The sequence below is a fragment of the Epinephelus moara genome, chromosome 3, assembly GCF_006386435.1.
Source record: "Epinephelus moara isolate mb chromosome 3, YSFRI_EMoa_1.0, whole genome shotgun sequence".
NCBI classification, from domain to species: domain Eukaryota; kingdom Metazoa; phylum Chordata; class Actinopteri; order Perciformes; family Serranidae; genus Epinephelus; species Epinephelus moara.
In genome coordinates this window covers 14,272,537-14,286,134 of record NC_065508.1, presented here as the reverse complement: position 1 = coordinate 14,286,134, position 13,598 = coordinate 14,272,537, and positions in this window count along the sequence as shown.

Genomic DNA, 13,598 nt, shown 5'->3' with positions numbered 1-13,598 from the left:
TAAAAAGGTTGATAGAAACAAAACACTGGCTCGTTTAGCTCTTATTTATGCATGCAATCCTCTATTCATTTATTTTGTCTTTAATTTGTGGTGAGTAAGCAGTTGAATGTGGGCCCTCTGAAACACACCGACCTTCCCTTAAGCAACGAAAAGCCACTGTACACCTCTAAGTGCAGTAGGCAAAGGAGACAATGGCCATGTCCTTGTCAGTGTGGATCAGTTAACTATGATGCAAAAAAAACAAATAAGCAGCAGTGTCTGGGTGTGAAATATACATTCGGCTGCTGCAAACTGTTTTTTAAGACTGGAAAAAAATCCATCCTGCTAGACCTTGGTGGTCCTAGGGGGGAATTTGTACAGCAAGTTGGAACACCTGTCAAGGCTAAGTCATGAGAGAATGAACTCACTGCTCTTCTCCTGCTCTGTAAACAGGCAGTTTTGAAGTCATCAATTCTCTGCTGTTTTACAATTTTTGCTGAATATCTGGTTCATTTAATCGTTGGAATTTATGGAGAGAGATTTGCTGCAGTCAAATAGAAGGAATGGCTGCCGTTAATCAAATATCAGTCGGTGAGAAGTTTGTGCAAATATCTGTATGATTACTCAGAAACATGGTGAACTTTTCAGGATCTTAACAAGGTGCGGCGAATATGTAACAATTCATACTCGCACCAATGTGAGGCAAATTCATACTGTTGATAAAACCCTACCAAACTGTGAAACTGGTTTGAAGTGTCAGACATGAATATTTGAATGGTTCAGTGCTGTTCTTACAGCCTTGAGTCTTAAAAAAATCCCCTCACATGAGCCTGAACCTCAGAGAACACTGCTTGTGACTGCATTTTGTCCTTGACTCACCACCACCCACGTTTAAAATGCCAGGTGATTAGAGGGTTTCAAGTGCCTTGTTATTTTAAAGTACGTGGCACCTCCGGCTTTTCCAGCTGTCGTGCTTTTCATATATGGCAAAACATTCTTTTTGTGATTTTACACGGGACAAAAAATTCAGATACATTTATGTTAGATTTGCACTGAGTACATTTAGAGAGATTACACTGCATACTGGAGTCTAATGAGAGACAGATGGCGTGATGAGGAACAAAGGAGGGATGTAAAGATCATTATTAAGTCAACAAAATTAGAGACTAGTGAGCATTTTCACCTGGAACTTTGAGCTGCAGTGTCTGTTTCCCACAAAATTATTTTCCATAGGAAGGGAGTCCATATGATGGCATGATGAGCACCATTATTCATCCCATTTTTTGGACTCCCTGATTGTATTTCTGCTCCCATCTGACTAATTAGCACTGAAACTCTAGCTCACCCCTGCAGCCCATTTCTCTCACCCACCAAGCACACTGAAACTTTTGGAAAGTCCAGCCTCAGATTTATGTCATATTCATACAGTACTGAGCGCGGGGTTCCTTCTGCTCAGCAGCTGCTCCGCTGTGATAAGGCCACACATGGAGATTGTGGGGTTTGAGTCTACATGGGGATGAGAAAGATTCAAAACCGTCTGGTAATGAGGCAGTATGAGGGTTAGGCACCCATCAGATTGTTGCATTTGCATAACATCTTGGCGCGCATGCCTCAAATGACAAAAACATTCCCTTCTTATCATAAAAGCTAATTTATGTGAATAGACATTTTGTGATGAGCTGGACCACATTCATCATTAAAAGCCAAATGAATATTCACCACCGTAGCACACATTGTTGCTCGGCAGCAGAAGCACACCAGACCACATTCGTCTAAATCAATTTTACAATGGTGGAATAAGATTATTGTTGTTCAGCCAGGGAGTGTGCGAAGCAGGTTTTGTTGGTCAAATGGTTTGTCTGGTTACCAAGTGATCAAAAAGTCCCAAAAATAACCGTGAACAGAACAATGCAGATTCTCACTGCAAGTATGAGCCCCCTTAAAAGTGACTGTACTCCAGTGAGAAAATTTGGTTTGTTTGTAGACACACTCCACCCACACACCTCTGTCCCAACAGAATCAAGAAGTAGGAGCTTTAATCTGTGATGCTGTGACAAAGCGAAGTGTGACGGTAGAAATATACAAGATGTTTTTTTGGGGTTTTTTTGCGTCTGATGTGTCTCTTTCTTCACAATACCATTTCTTTGAAGATGTCCAACAGGGTCCGTGCACAAAATCAGTTTATTGTTAAAGAGGAAGCTCCATCTTTATTACAAAGGGTTGGTTTCATTGCTCCTGGTCACACTTTCTTAATAAAAGACCCATAACTCCAATGAATAATGTACATCGTGTGAATTTATTCATGCCGTGAATAAGGCACAGGAGGAATTTTGTATGCATACACTCAGTGTTAGAAGTACATTTTTGGGGCTGCTTGTGCTTGAGTATTGTCATTTTATGCTACTTTATTATTCTACTTCACTAACTTTCAGATGGAAATGGGGCAATTTCACTCATCATATTCGCCACATTTTAACAGCTATTTTGCATATTATCATTTTGCATACAAAACATTTGATCAGTCTAAAACATGATGCATTGATTTCGTTTAAACTCCTCACCAGTCTAAAGTACTTCTAATGAGACACTTGACCAGCCACATCATTAAAATGCAGCTTTCATATTAATGCATCATGAATAATAATCCAGTTAAATATTATGACTCTGAAATTGGCCATTCTGCATAATAAGAATAGTTTTACTTGTGAAAATAAAGTACATTTCACTTAAAACTTGAATGCTTTTTATTGTTTCCCTAACAAAAAATGCCTACAGCAACCTAAACCATGACAAATGATGCTGTTTGTACATATGATAACAGATGACAAGATAGTAAACTGTATTAAAAAAGAAATTATTCACAAACAAGGGACATTCACACAACAGGTTCCCAGCACCTGTGATCCCACTGTGTTAGTTCACCTGCATGGGATAGTTACTTAGTACATACTGTGTGAAAAAAGCCCCTTTAAGACACATTTATCAAAGTGTATAAACAAAATACAATACAAAAAAAAAACCTTCCAGCCTCTTTATTCCAACATATACCACCTGTCTGAAGTAGTGGGCTGTGACTCTATGTTTTGGCTCCAAGGTATGTGTAGCGAGACACTACTCTGATTTGGTTTTCCTGGAATGTATCAGAAACGGTTCCCAAATTTCCAAGATAACATCTAGTTTATGGTTTATCTCATAAATGAGGCACTCACAGGACACTGATTCCGCTAAGGTATTTAGCCAGTCTTGATAGAAGATCACTGTCCATCCAATGTCCCGATGTCTGAGTATGACCTTCTTGCCAGTCCGAATCAGGCGTGTAACTGTAGGCAGTACAGGCAGTGAGGGGGCCCATAGAGAGTGAGACCTACAACTATATATTGGGCAGAAAACAAGCCCTTGTAAGTATTTTAGATTGCCACCTTGGATGCCTGTGTTTGAAGAGAAACTCACGTTAAAATCAAAAATCAAAACAGTATATATTTGCAAACCCATATCCACCATGTTTTTTAGTTGTTTTGTTTTTTGTAAAATATTCAGGTGTCATCTATAACAAAATATGTTGTAATTTATTCGACATAAACTATAAATACAATTAAAAAAATACTTTTTTTTTGTCCTTTACATATATTCGATGTTAATTTCTGGGTGATATGTATGTTGGTGTTATCCGATGTCAAGTCTCTATTTGATTATGTGACAATAAGATTATACGGTAGCTAATTTAGGCGCATAACTAGTAGTTAGCGTGCCTTGGGGCCCATCATAATTGTGTACACTGGGGCCCTTTTTTAACTACCTTACGCCACTGGTGCTAATGGCAACTTTTAGCCATTTCACATATTTACGGCTCTAAACTTTGATTTTGTAATATCTTTTGTAATATCCATGAGGTATAGACTATGACTGAGAGTTACCTGTGTCCTCAGATGGTTACTGGTCTTCTCTACGATCTTTTGCCTGAAAGAAACCAATGAGGGGCAATCAAAAAACATGCGCACTATATCACCTTGGCTGGAGTTGCATCTCCAGTATAAGCTGGATGGTATCAGGCCCATCACCTGTAGCCTTGCTGGACTGAAATATATATTCTATTGAAAATTTTATATTGAGTCAGTTTTGATCTGGCACCTCTCATGTGAAGAAGCTTCTGTGCTGCTAGTGTATTCCAATCATCATCAAATGTAACTTTTAAGTCTCTTTCCTGCACTGCTTTCAACCCTCCGATGCTTGCACTATATTTACATATAAGGTGTTTGCAGGTAAAATGTTCTTTTATGTGTGTAATGTATTTGTATATTGTGCTTTTTTACTTTCATTTAAAGCAATACTTCAACCACAAAATGGCCATTATATTAACTTATGCCACGTTACCTTGTGTTTGTGATGGGAAAATCTTGATTTACTGACTGATTGGGGACCAAGCTCCACAATGGCAAAACTATATCAAAACCAATTCACACAACTCGTGCAGTATAATCCAAGTCTCATTTATCCAGTTGTATGTATGCTTCCCAAACACATGCATTTTCACTTAAACTTCACCATTCAAAACTGAACTGAAAGTGAATCTTGGTCTGTGTGAGAGTGTTGCAGATTGTTTTAATGATATAAATTTGCTGTTGTCTCCAATCAGTCAATAAATCAATATGTTTTGCATGGAGGCATTCGAGAAAAACAACGTTTTCCTCACAAATTGAAGGTAACACAGCATGACTAAGTGATTCACAAATGGTCATTTTGACGGTGAAGTATTCCTTTAAAGGATCTGAATAGCTGTTCCATCACTTCCTACATCACACAGCTGTTATCCTCATGCTTTCAACGCTCACCATCAATGAAAGGAGCCGGTCTCCTGTCACTCTCCACTCTGTCCTCACTATCTCCATAATGGAACGCAACCTGTTGCTTCTTGAGAAAGCCCATGCATAAAAGCAATAGCTTGACATGCAAAACCACTGATTTTACCTCCCTGCAGAACCAGCCTGCAATTACATTTTGTATGGGTCAGCTGAAAGTGTAATGGGAACCCCCTACCCCCACCCCTCAGCACTGCACTCACACATTCACACGAGGAAATGCAAACCGTACACAGATTCACATCTGGTCCGTCTTTGTTCCTATATTACAGTCGTGAAAAAGTAGGCATTCAGAGGACACACCAGGAACTCTTCCCTCCAAACAGGCATCTCAGCACCGCCGCTGCTCTGTAATCATCAACACAATGACCGTGTGAGTTTACACACGGTGCCATTCTGGTAAATGTTTACTGTCTGGTGAAACTGCCAGTTTGTTCCTGCGTCTCACACACTCATTTACATTACAGATGACAATGCTGCTGTGGGCCTTTGCCTTTCAGTTAGAGGAACAAGGTTGTTATTACGAATTACAGGGGAATTGGGTAAATATCTGTTGTGTCTGTGATTAATTGCCCTGAAAATTGTGAGAAAAGACAGACTGTCAATGAGCCACTTTTCCCCTCTCTGGCTTTTGAAAAACTCTCTTTGAATCTATTTCTTTCAGGACAACAAGCTCCTGAACATTTCCGAAACCCTGTGCCTCCCAGGTTGACATTCACCGGTGGGACTTTTACCTTAAATGCAGAGGAGCCTCCATGCCGAGCAGTTGGCATTAATGACTTGTTTACAGCTCGTGTATGAGGCTTTTTCCGGCTGGTTGGCTTTGTGACATGCCCCGCGCTGAGCGTATTCTCTCTATTTCATGTGATTTCACAGAGGTGATGAGTCTAATAAGGAACAAGCCTGCCACACTCCATCACACATCAGACAAAGCACTCAGCCCTCAGCCCTGCAGGCAGTGTCAATTTGCAGCGCTTGTTGTCAGCTCTTGTGGCTTGTTGGAGGTGAACATTTGCTACAGTACTGTTACAGCCTTTTCTTGTTACAGTGAACTGTAATACGGACCAGAGATGACAAAAGAGAGAGTTTTTAAACCAATGGAACACTTCTTAGCATATTTCCAAGACTTCCATTTTAATTGTTTTTCTATTTTTACATAAACCCTTTGGAGCGTAAGCACAGATAAGAATAGAGGGGCCCCCAGGGAAGAACAAATTAAGCTGTTCATATTCCTGAGACCAAATATTCCTGAGGAAAGAAGACAAAACTTGTCCACTACACACACAGTTAATTACACAGTAGATGCAGCATAAATGCTATCAGGGTATCTTGCAGATTATTTGCTGTCTTATAACACGATATAAAGATTTCAACAGTGTGAGAAAAAGAAAAGAAACACCTCCGTCTCTCTGAATTTGAATAAGGCAGATCCATCATTTAAATGCAGTCATGATTTCCATCTAAATGAACAGGGAGAGAAGTGGTGTTATTATTTTTTAATAGGCTACTGCTCTCTGGTGGTGGAGAGCGGCAGCAGCATTCCAGGAATAAGCTCACGAGTCAAGTGCTAAAGGTTATCCGGTGTTGACATATATTAAGTTGCAAAAATGAGACCCATGGGCTCAGCATCAGAGCTGAAAATCCTCTTTGCTCATGCTCGAGTTGTGTTACAGCGATTTATTTCCACTGGTCGTGACATGGCTGTTAGAGTTTTTGCTGGCTCACGGCTGAGAGTGTAAACAGAATCAGATCTTATTTTCTGCATGTAAGGTATTAAGAAGGTTATGCTGCTGAAGGACATCAGAGACTCGAGATGATGCACAAAAAATGTTCAACCTGCAAGCTAACGCCGGCGAGGATTTTCACCCTGACATTTCACATTACAGGCATATGTCCGCTCTCTGTGTTTTGTCCACCTTGCAGAGGGGGAAAAAAAACCCATGCAGAAATGGTGTGAAAGCTGTGCTGTTAAAGGAAGAGAGAGAGAGAGACAGAGAGAGAGAGAGAGAGAGAGAGAGTCCAGAGCCTTATAAAGTTCCAGCCTTCACAGCTGAACTCGGAGTGAGAACAGAGAATGCGGCTGCTTTGAAGGTTAACAGCCTTCTGTATGACACCCTTTCCCTTTACTGGTTCTTTGGTCTGTTCCAATGAGCTGTTCCTTGTCCACTAACACCTGCTGTACACACACACACACACACACACACACAGTACACACTACACACATCCAGCATTAGTGCACCGGTGAAATCTCTGTTGCTGCAGGTAGACTGCTCAGGGACGTAACATTAATGCTTTTATCTTATCAGCAGTCACATTAGAGTTCGCTGTGACAAACAGACTCACCTTTAGTACCAGGATGAATTTGCACTGCAGTGTGAGACGAAGTAAAAGACAAGGAAGGGCTTCTAAAAAATAGAAATGTCAGAGAGATTTCATCAATACAGTGATATTTGTACATTATACAATACTGCTGAAAATGTGCTCTAAAATACATTTTAACTTGCTGCTGACAGCTCTGTCTAAGCAGATTTAAGGCGTATATACTTACACAAGATGGACAGCCCTTCCTATAACTCTAAAGGGTGGCACGGTGGTGCAGTGGTTAGCATTGTCACCTTACAGCAAGAGGGTTACTGGTTCAAATCCCTTCCGTGTGGAGTTTGCATGCTCTCCCCGTGTCAGCGTGGGTTTTCCCCAGGTACTCCGGCTTCCTCCCACCATCCAAAGACATGCAGGTTAATTGGTGACTCAAAATTTTAACTTGCTGCTGACAACTCCGTCTAAGTAGATGTTCAGATCTACTTAGACAGTTGTATACTTACACATGATGGCCAGCCCTGCCTACAACCAACAGAAACAAAGCTAACCTACCACTATACCTCCAGCCACTAACCTAAGGCAGTCACTAACAGAAAGGTAAGCTTCCCACAGAGATCAACTAACCAAACATGTGATGATGATGGAGCTAAAAAAGGGCAGACTTGAATTTCTTTTAGCTATTTAATATTGCACTTGTCTAAATCTGGGGGACTCACAGGGGACAGATTTAAAAAATAATAATAATGGGAAAAATTGAAGCAGCAGAGGCCAAGATATTTTGACTTTTTCCTTTATTACTGAGACTGATACTCATTCATTAGATCCTCCCTGCCTCCTAAAACCAATTTCTCCCAGACCCTACACCTCCAATTTGTAATGCTGACTCTTTGTTAAAAATGTAACTGTCGAGCCCAGGCCGAGATAACCCTGATGACACCATCAGGTCTTCTTCTCAGACCTTAGAGAGCTCCCTGCAGATCCACAGGAGATATAATACAGCTGTTATCAGGGGCTGAGTGAAACTAACAGAGTTACGTGTACAATCAGTGCAGTGCTACTTAAACAGACCCATTCATACATTCTGATTTTAAGTAAATCATTTAGAGCATTTGCTGAATACTTTGAGATAGACACCATGGCTCCCACTGGAGGAACATATATTCAGTCCTTGGATAAGTTCCCACAGACTGATTTCCATGTTAATGCTGCCTGTTTGAGGCTGTGCCAGTCCCAAAATGCTTACAGCTTATAAACTGTAGGTTACGGAGGACAGTGTTTAAATTTGGATCTGATTCCCTGACACTTGGGAGACTAAAAATGTGTCAGCTCAAGGCCTCATAATGATGTATGCTTCGAAGAGCAGTTTGAAGTCTTATCTAGGCCTACTGTGTGTTATTAGCTGTAGTATTTCACGTACTGTTATCAGTTTTGTCCATGGCTATGATATGATAATCATCTATAATGTCAAAGTGAGTCATTAATGTTGCCCTCAACATACTGCACTAGTCCAAGTGCTAGTTGCTCTGTTAGGCTGCACAGAGGGACAGCATACAGTGTTTAAAGCTAAATGCTAACTTAAGCATGCTATCATGCTCACAGTGGAAATTCTAACATGCTGATGTTTAGCAGGTATAATGTTTACATGTTAATCATATTAGCTTAGTATGGAAGCCAATTTTTACCAGTGCGATAAAAAAAAAAAATTCCGTAGTCATTTTAATGACTTACTTATGTCAAAATAATGACTTAGTGTGTCAAAATAATGTGAAACCTACTCAAATAGTGACTAAATATCTCAAAATAATGTGAAACTTACCCCAAATAATGACTTAATATCTTGGAATTTACTCAAAATAGTGACTTAGTATCTCAAAAATACTGATTTAATATCTCAAAATAATGTGAAACCTACTCAAATAGTGACTTAATATCTCAAACTAATGTGAAACTTACTCAAATAATAACTAAGTATCTCAAAATAATGTAAAACTTACTTAAAATAGTGACTTAATATTTCAAAATAATGTGAAACTTACTCAAAATAATGACTTAATATCTTGGAATAATGTGAAATTTACTCAAAATAGTGACTTACTATCTCAAAAATACTGACTTAATATTTCAAAATAATGTGAAACTTACTCAAATAGTGACTTAATATCTCAAATTAATGTGAAACTTACTCAAATAGTGACTTAATATCTCAAATTAATGTGAAACTTACCCAAATAATGACTTAATATCTTGGAATAATATGAAATTTATTCAAAATAGTGACTTAGTATCTCAAAATAATGTAAAACTTACTCAAAATAGTGACTTAATATCTCAAGATAATGTGAAACTTACTCAAATAATGACCAAGTATCTCAAAATAATGTAAAACTTACTCAAAATACTGACTTAATATTTCAAAATAATGTGAAACTTACTCAAATAGTGACTTAATATCTCAAGATAATCTCAAAATAATGTGAAATCTACTCAAATAGTGACTTAATATCGCAAAATAATGTGAAACTTTCTCAAATAATGACTAAGTATCTCAAAATAATGTAAAACTTACTTAAAATAGTGACTTAATATTTCAAATTAATGTGAAACTTACCCAAAATAATGTCTTAATATCTTGGAATAATATGAAATTTATTCCAAATAGTGACTTAGTATCTCAAAATAATGTAAAACGTACTCAAAATAGTGACTTAATATCTCAAAATAATGTGAAACATACCCCAAATAATGACTTAATATCTTAGAATAATATGAAATTTACTCAAAAAAGTGACTTAATATCTCAATATAATGTAAAACTCACTCTAACTATTGTAAGACTAATTTGAGATTTTTTTATTATTTTGATATTTTATGATACAGGATCATTTTTCATCATAGTGTTGGAAATGGACTTCAATAGAGTTTAGCATGTTAGCATTTACTGATTAGCAATCAACACAAAGTATTGCTGGAGCTGATGGAAATGACAATAGTTCTGCAGATATTTGATGATAAACCACAAACACTAACCTGACAATGGTGCTAGATTAAATGTACGTGGGTCATCAAAGCATGAACCAAATTTCATGGAAATCCATCCAATTAAAAAAATATGTCAATAGTAGTTGTTGAGATATTTCAGTCTGGATCAAAGCAGTGGGCCGACAGACTGACATAGAGCCACACGGCTGGCATGGCTAAAAACAAGAAAAAAAGACAGAGATAGATAGTAGTTGTGAAGCTTTACAGTATATCCCTGCACTCCGGGTGCTCACACACAGCACGCTATCACTGAGACTAAATGAGCTGCTGTTGGAAAAGCAGACTGGCTCAGACTTTGCTCTCTCTGTTTTGACCAAGCTTCATGGATACAGCACAAACAAGCTAAACTCTGCCTGTGGCGGTTGTGTCCTTAGAACACACTCTCCGAGTGGTTTATTAATACTCCCACAAGCCCTTTAAACACATTGGTACAGCAAGTTGGTGCAGAGAGAGGGGAGATACAAAGAACGAGGGGATTATAAAAGATTAGCTCTAGGACTGCCTCAACAGATTTAGGAGACCACTTAACTCAAAGGAGAAAAACAGTTTAGTGAGGCGACTTTCAAATGTTTTTAAAAAGTTTCTCTTTTGCAGTCGAAAAACAGTACGATATAAAATCACCTATCTAATATATCAACACTTTATTTAGATGTAATCTCAGTTATTGTTATGTTAATGGAAAGGTTTTGAATCCAGGCTTACCAAAGAGAGCATCAGGTGCTCGTAGACAAGGTGAACAGCTCCATCACAAAATGAGGGTCTGCACATTTAAAGAAGAGGCTCTTCAGATGCGAAAAGGACTGAGTGATTTCACAGAGGTGACATTCAGTCTACATGCAATTCTGGAACCTTGAAAAGACCATCAGACAAACTGAAACGGCCGAGAAGGTAAGAGGTGGTGAGAGGCTGAAAGTATTTTCCATGAACTCATCAAATAGGAGATTGATGAGTCACCTTTTGGAGATGAAGTAAATGGATGCATCTCTAGAGCATGTGTGTGGACCCTTCGTTTTATATGTGTTACAAATGTTGACTACTGGATATCAAAATTCAGAAATTGATTTGCTTTTCATGCTGCTGTAAAGCCATCTCACTTCAGCTTGAAGGATATCAGAGGCCCAGATCTACGATAAAGAAGAATCATCCTCTTGGCGGTGATGTGTAGAGTGTTTCCCACCCATTGCTGAATTAGAGAAAATTGCAGCATATCTAAATATGGCTAAATATCCACACTCCATCAAGATGAATTAGCTGTCATTCTGCACAAGAAGACATAAAAGGACATGAATCAGAGCAGTCTAACAGGGTGTGTGCTCCTCCATGGGGTTTCCCTCCAGCTGTCATACTAATATCAAAACAGAAGGGGGCAGAGTTAGGTCATTCATATAATTAAATAATCTTGACGCCGAGCCTCAAATAGCTCTTGTACACGCATCAATTTCCCTGAGGTGTGATTCCACCTGACTGTGTGCATGTGGTGATTGAAGTTCCAGGTCATTTGAGACCCTTTTTTGCACTCACAGCTGCTTATACACGCGCGCTGCTTGTGTTTGAGTGACAGATGTGTGAGACTGAAGTGGAAATGAGTTGGATGGACTGTCGGGGGGGGGGGCTGTTTCCATTCCCCTGTTCCCTATTTCTTTATCTGGCTCACTGACCTGTGGCCGCAGCGCTGGTTTTATCTGCGCTGCGTTCGTGGAGGACAACCAGATCTCATTTTAGATTGGCTGCCTTTAATGGGAGGCCGAGGAGCATGCTCAACATGTCATTTATAAAGCAGTGGGAGTCCGTGGGAAAGCCTATTTTATAGCAAGTGGGTTTTTATTCCTCTATATCTTTCTCTCTCACACACACAGCTTCATGCACAGCCACTGCAATCCATCAATACTATGTCAACCCCATGTCAGCATCCTGTTTCCTGTTTCCTGTCTGCCATCTTCATACTGAGACTCTAAAAACAGTGCTGGAGACTTCAAACCATTCGCTACTCAGATCATGAGCTGATCTAGATCTCAAGACAAATCAGTACTTAATCATCGTGACAAGTTTGCTCAGTGTGAATTTTGAGTTAGCACATACTGAGCAAGTGTTTCAACAGGTGGCCTATTGGTTCACACTGCAATAACAAATTGACCATCCACTAAAATATCCACTTTCCTGCGATTCATCGCCCCAAATATTGAATCAACCCACAGCTACTTGCTTCCCTCCTTACTTTCTCTTTGCCTCATCTCAACTAAAACACTCGCACAGTTGTTGCAGACCATGATGCGACATTCGCCTGCAGGATCTGTGCCACAGCGGAGCCAACAGACTCCGCTTTATATCATTCGTCTGTCTGGAGGCTGCCTGAAAACGCGTTTCCTGGGAGCCGTGATGGACTTGCAGACTCCTGGAATGGTTGCGCTGCTGATGCGGTGGTGGCAGATCAAAAGAAATTCTCCTCTCTCGTGTGAGTCCCAGTCAGAACTTCATCCAGGCGACGCAGCGAGCCAGCTCTGTGAGAAGTTCATCCTGAACTTGGCTCGGGACAGACAGCTCAACCTGAAATGTGATTATAAAGCATCTTTCTACCTCGTTGCTCGTAAAGATTAAAACTGCAGCAGCCATTATGTTTAAGTGTGAAATTTTAATTTCATGCCCAAAAGGGCGCAGCATCAGAGGACGTGATGGAGAGAGCTGATTTCTTATGTTTTAATTAATCTATTTTATCTTTTCTTCATGTATTTAGTCAGAATGTAGAAATGCCAGATATTTATGCTGGTCTGACAACAAGCATCTTAGATTTAAAAGAAAGAAAAACAGATTTTCCAGATTTAAACTGCCATTTTAAACAGGTACACATAGTGTGTGTGTATACATACAACTGCAGTAATTAGGCGTTATTTAGGCCAACGCTGCAACACTGCGATAGATAACATCTGCTGCATCCAGGGCACTCTGTGGTCTTTTCCCATTTTAGAAGTAAATTTCTGGCGAATGTGCCCAGCAGCGACTTTGATTAAAACAAATGAGAAAATCCATTTGTGATGGCACTCCAGCAACCCGCCCCCCCATCTGAGTCCGCATCCTAATGGATGGTGAGACACGACGGTGTGCTTTCTCTCGTGCATTACAACATGCACGCTCCATTATTCTCCCTGGCCCATTTTTCTTTACCAAGTATGTGTTTTGTTTTCCCGGGGGGTTGGGAAAGGAAACAAATTCAGAAACAAATGACCCAGACCTTCTTTGATAATACTGATTAATGTGGAGGGGATATTAAACTGCTTTCCCTCATTAATCAGTCAGAGGAACAATAAAGCACACAGACAAACTGCTGCTCTTCCCATTAGTCATGCCTTTTGTTCAGGATGAGAATAATCGAGAGACTTAATATGAAGGTATGTTTTCAGGTCACTGATT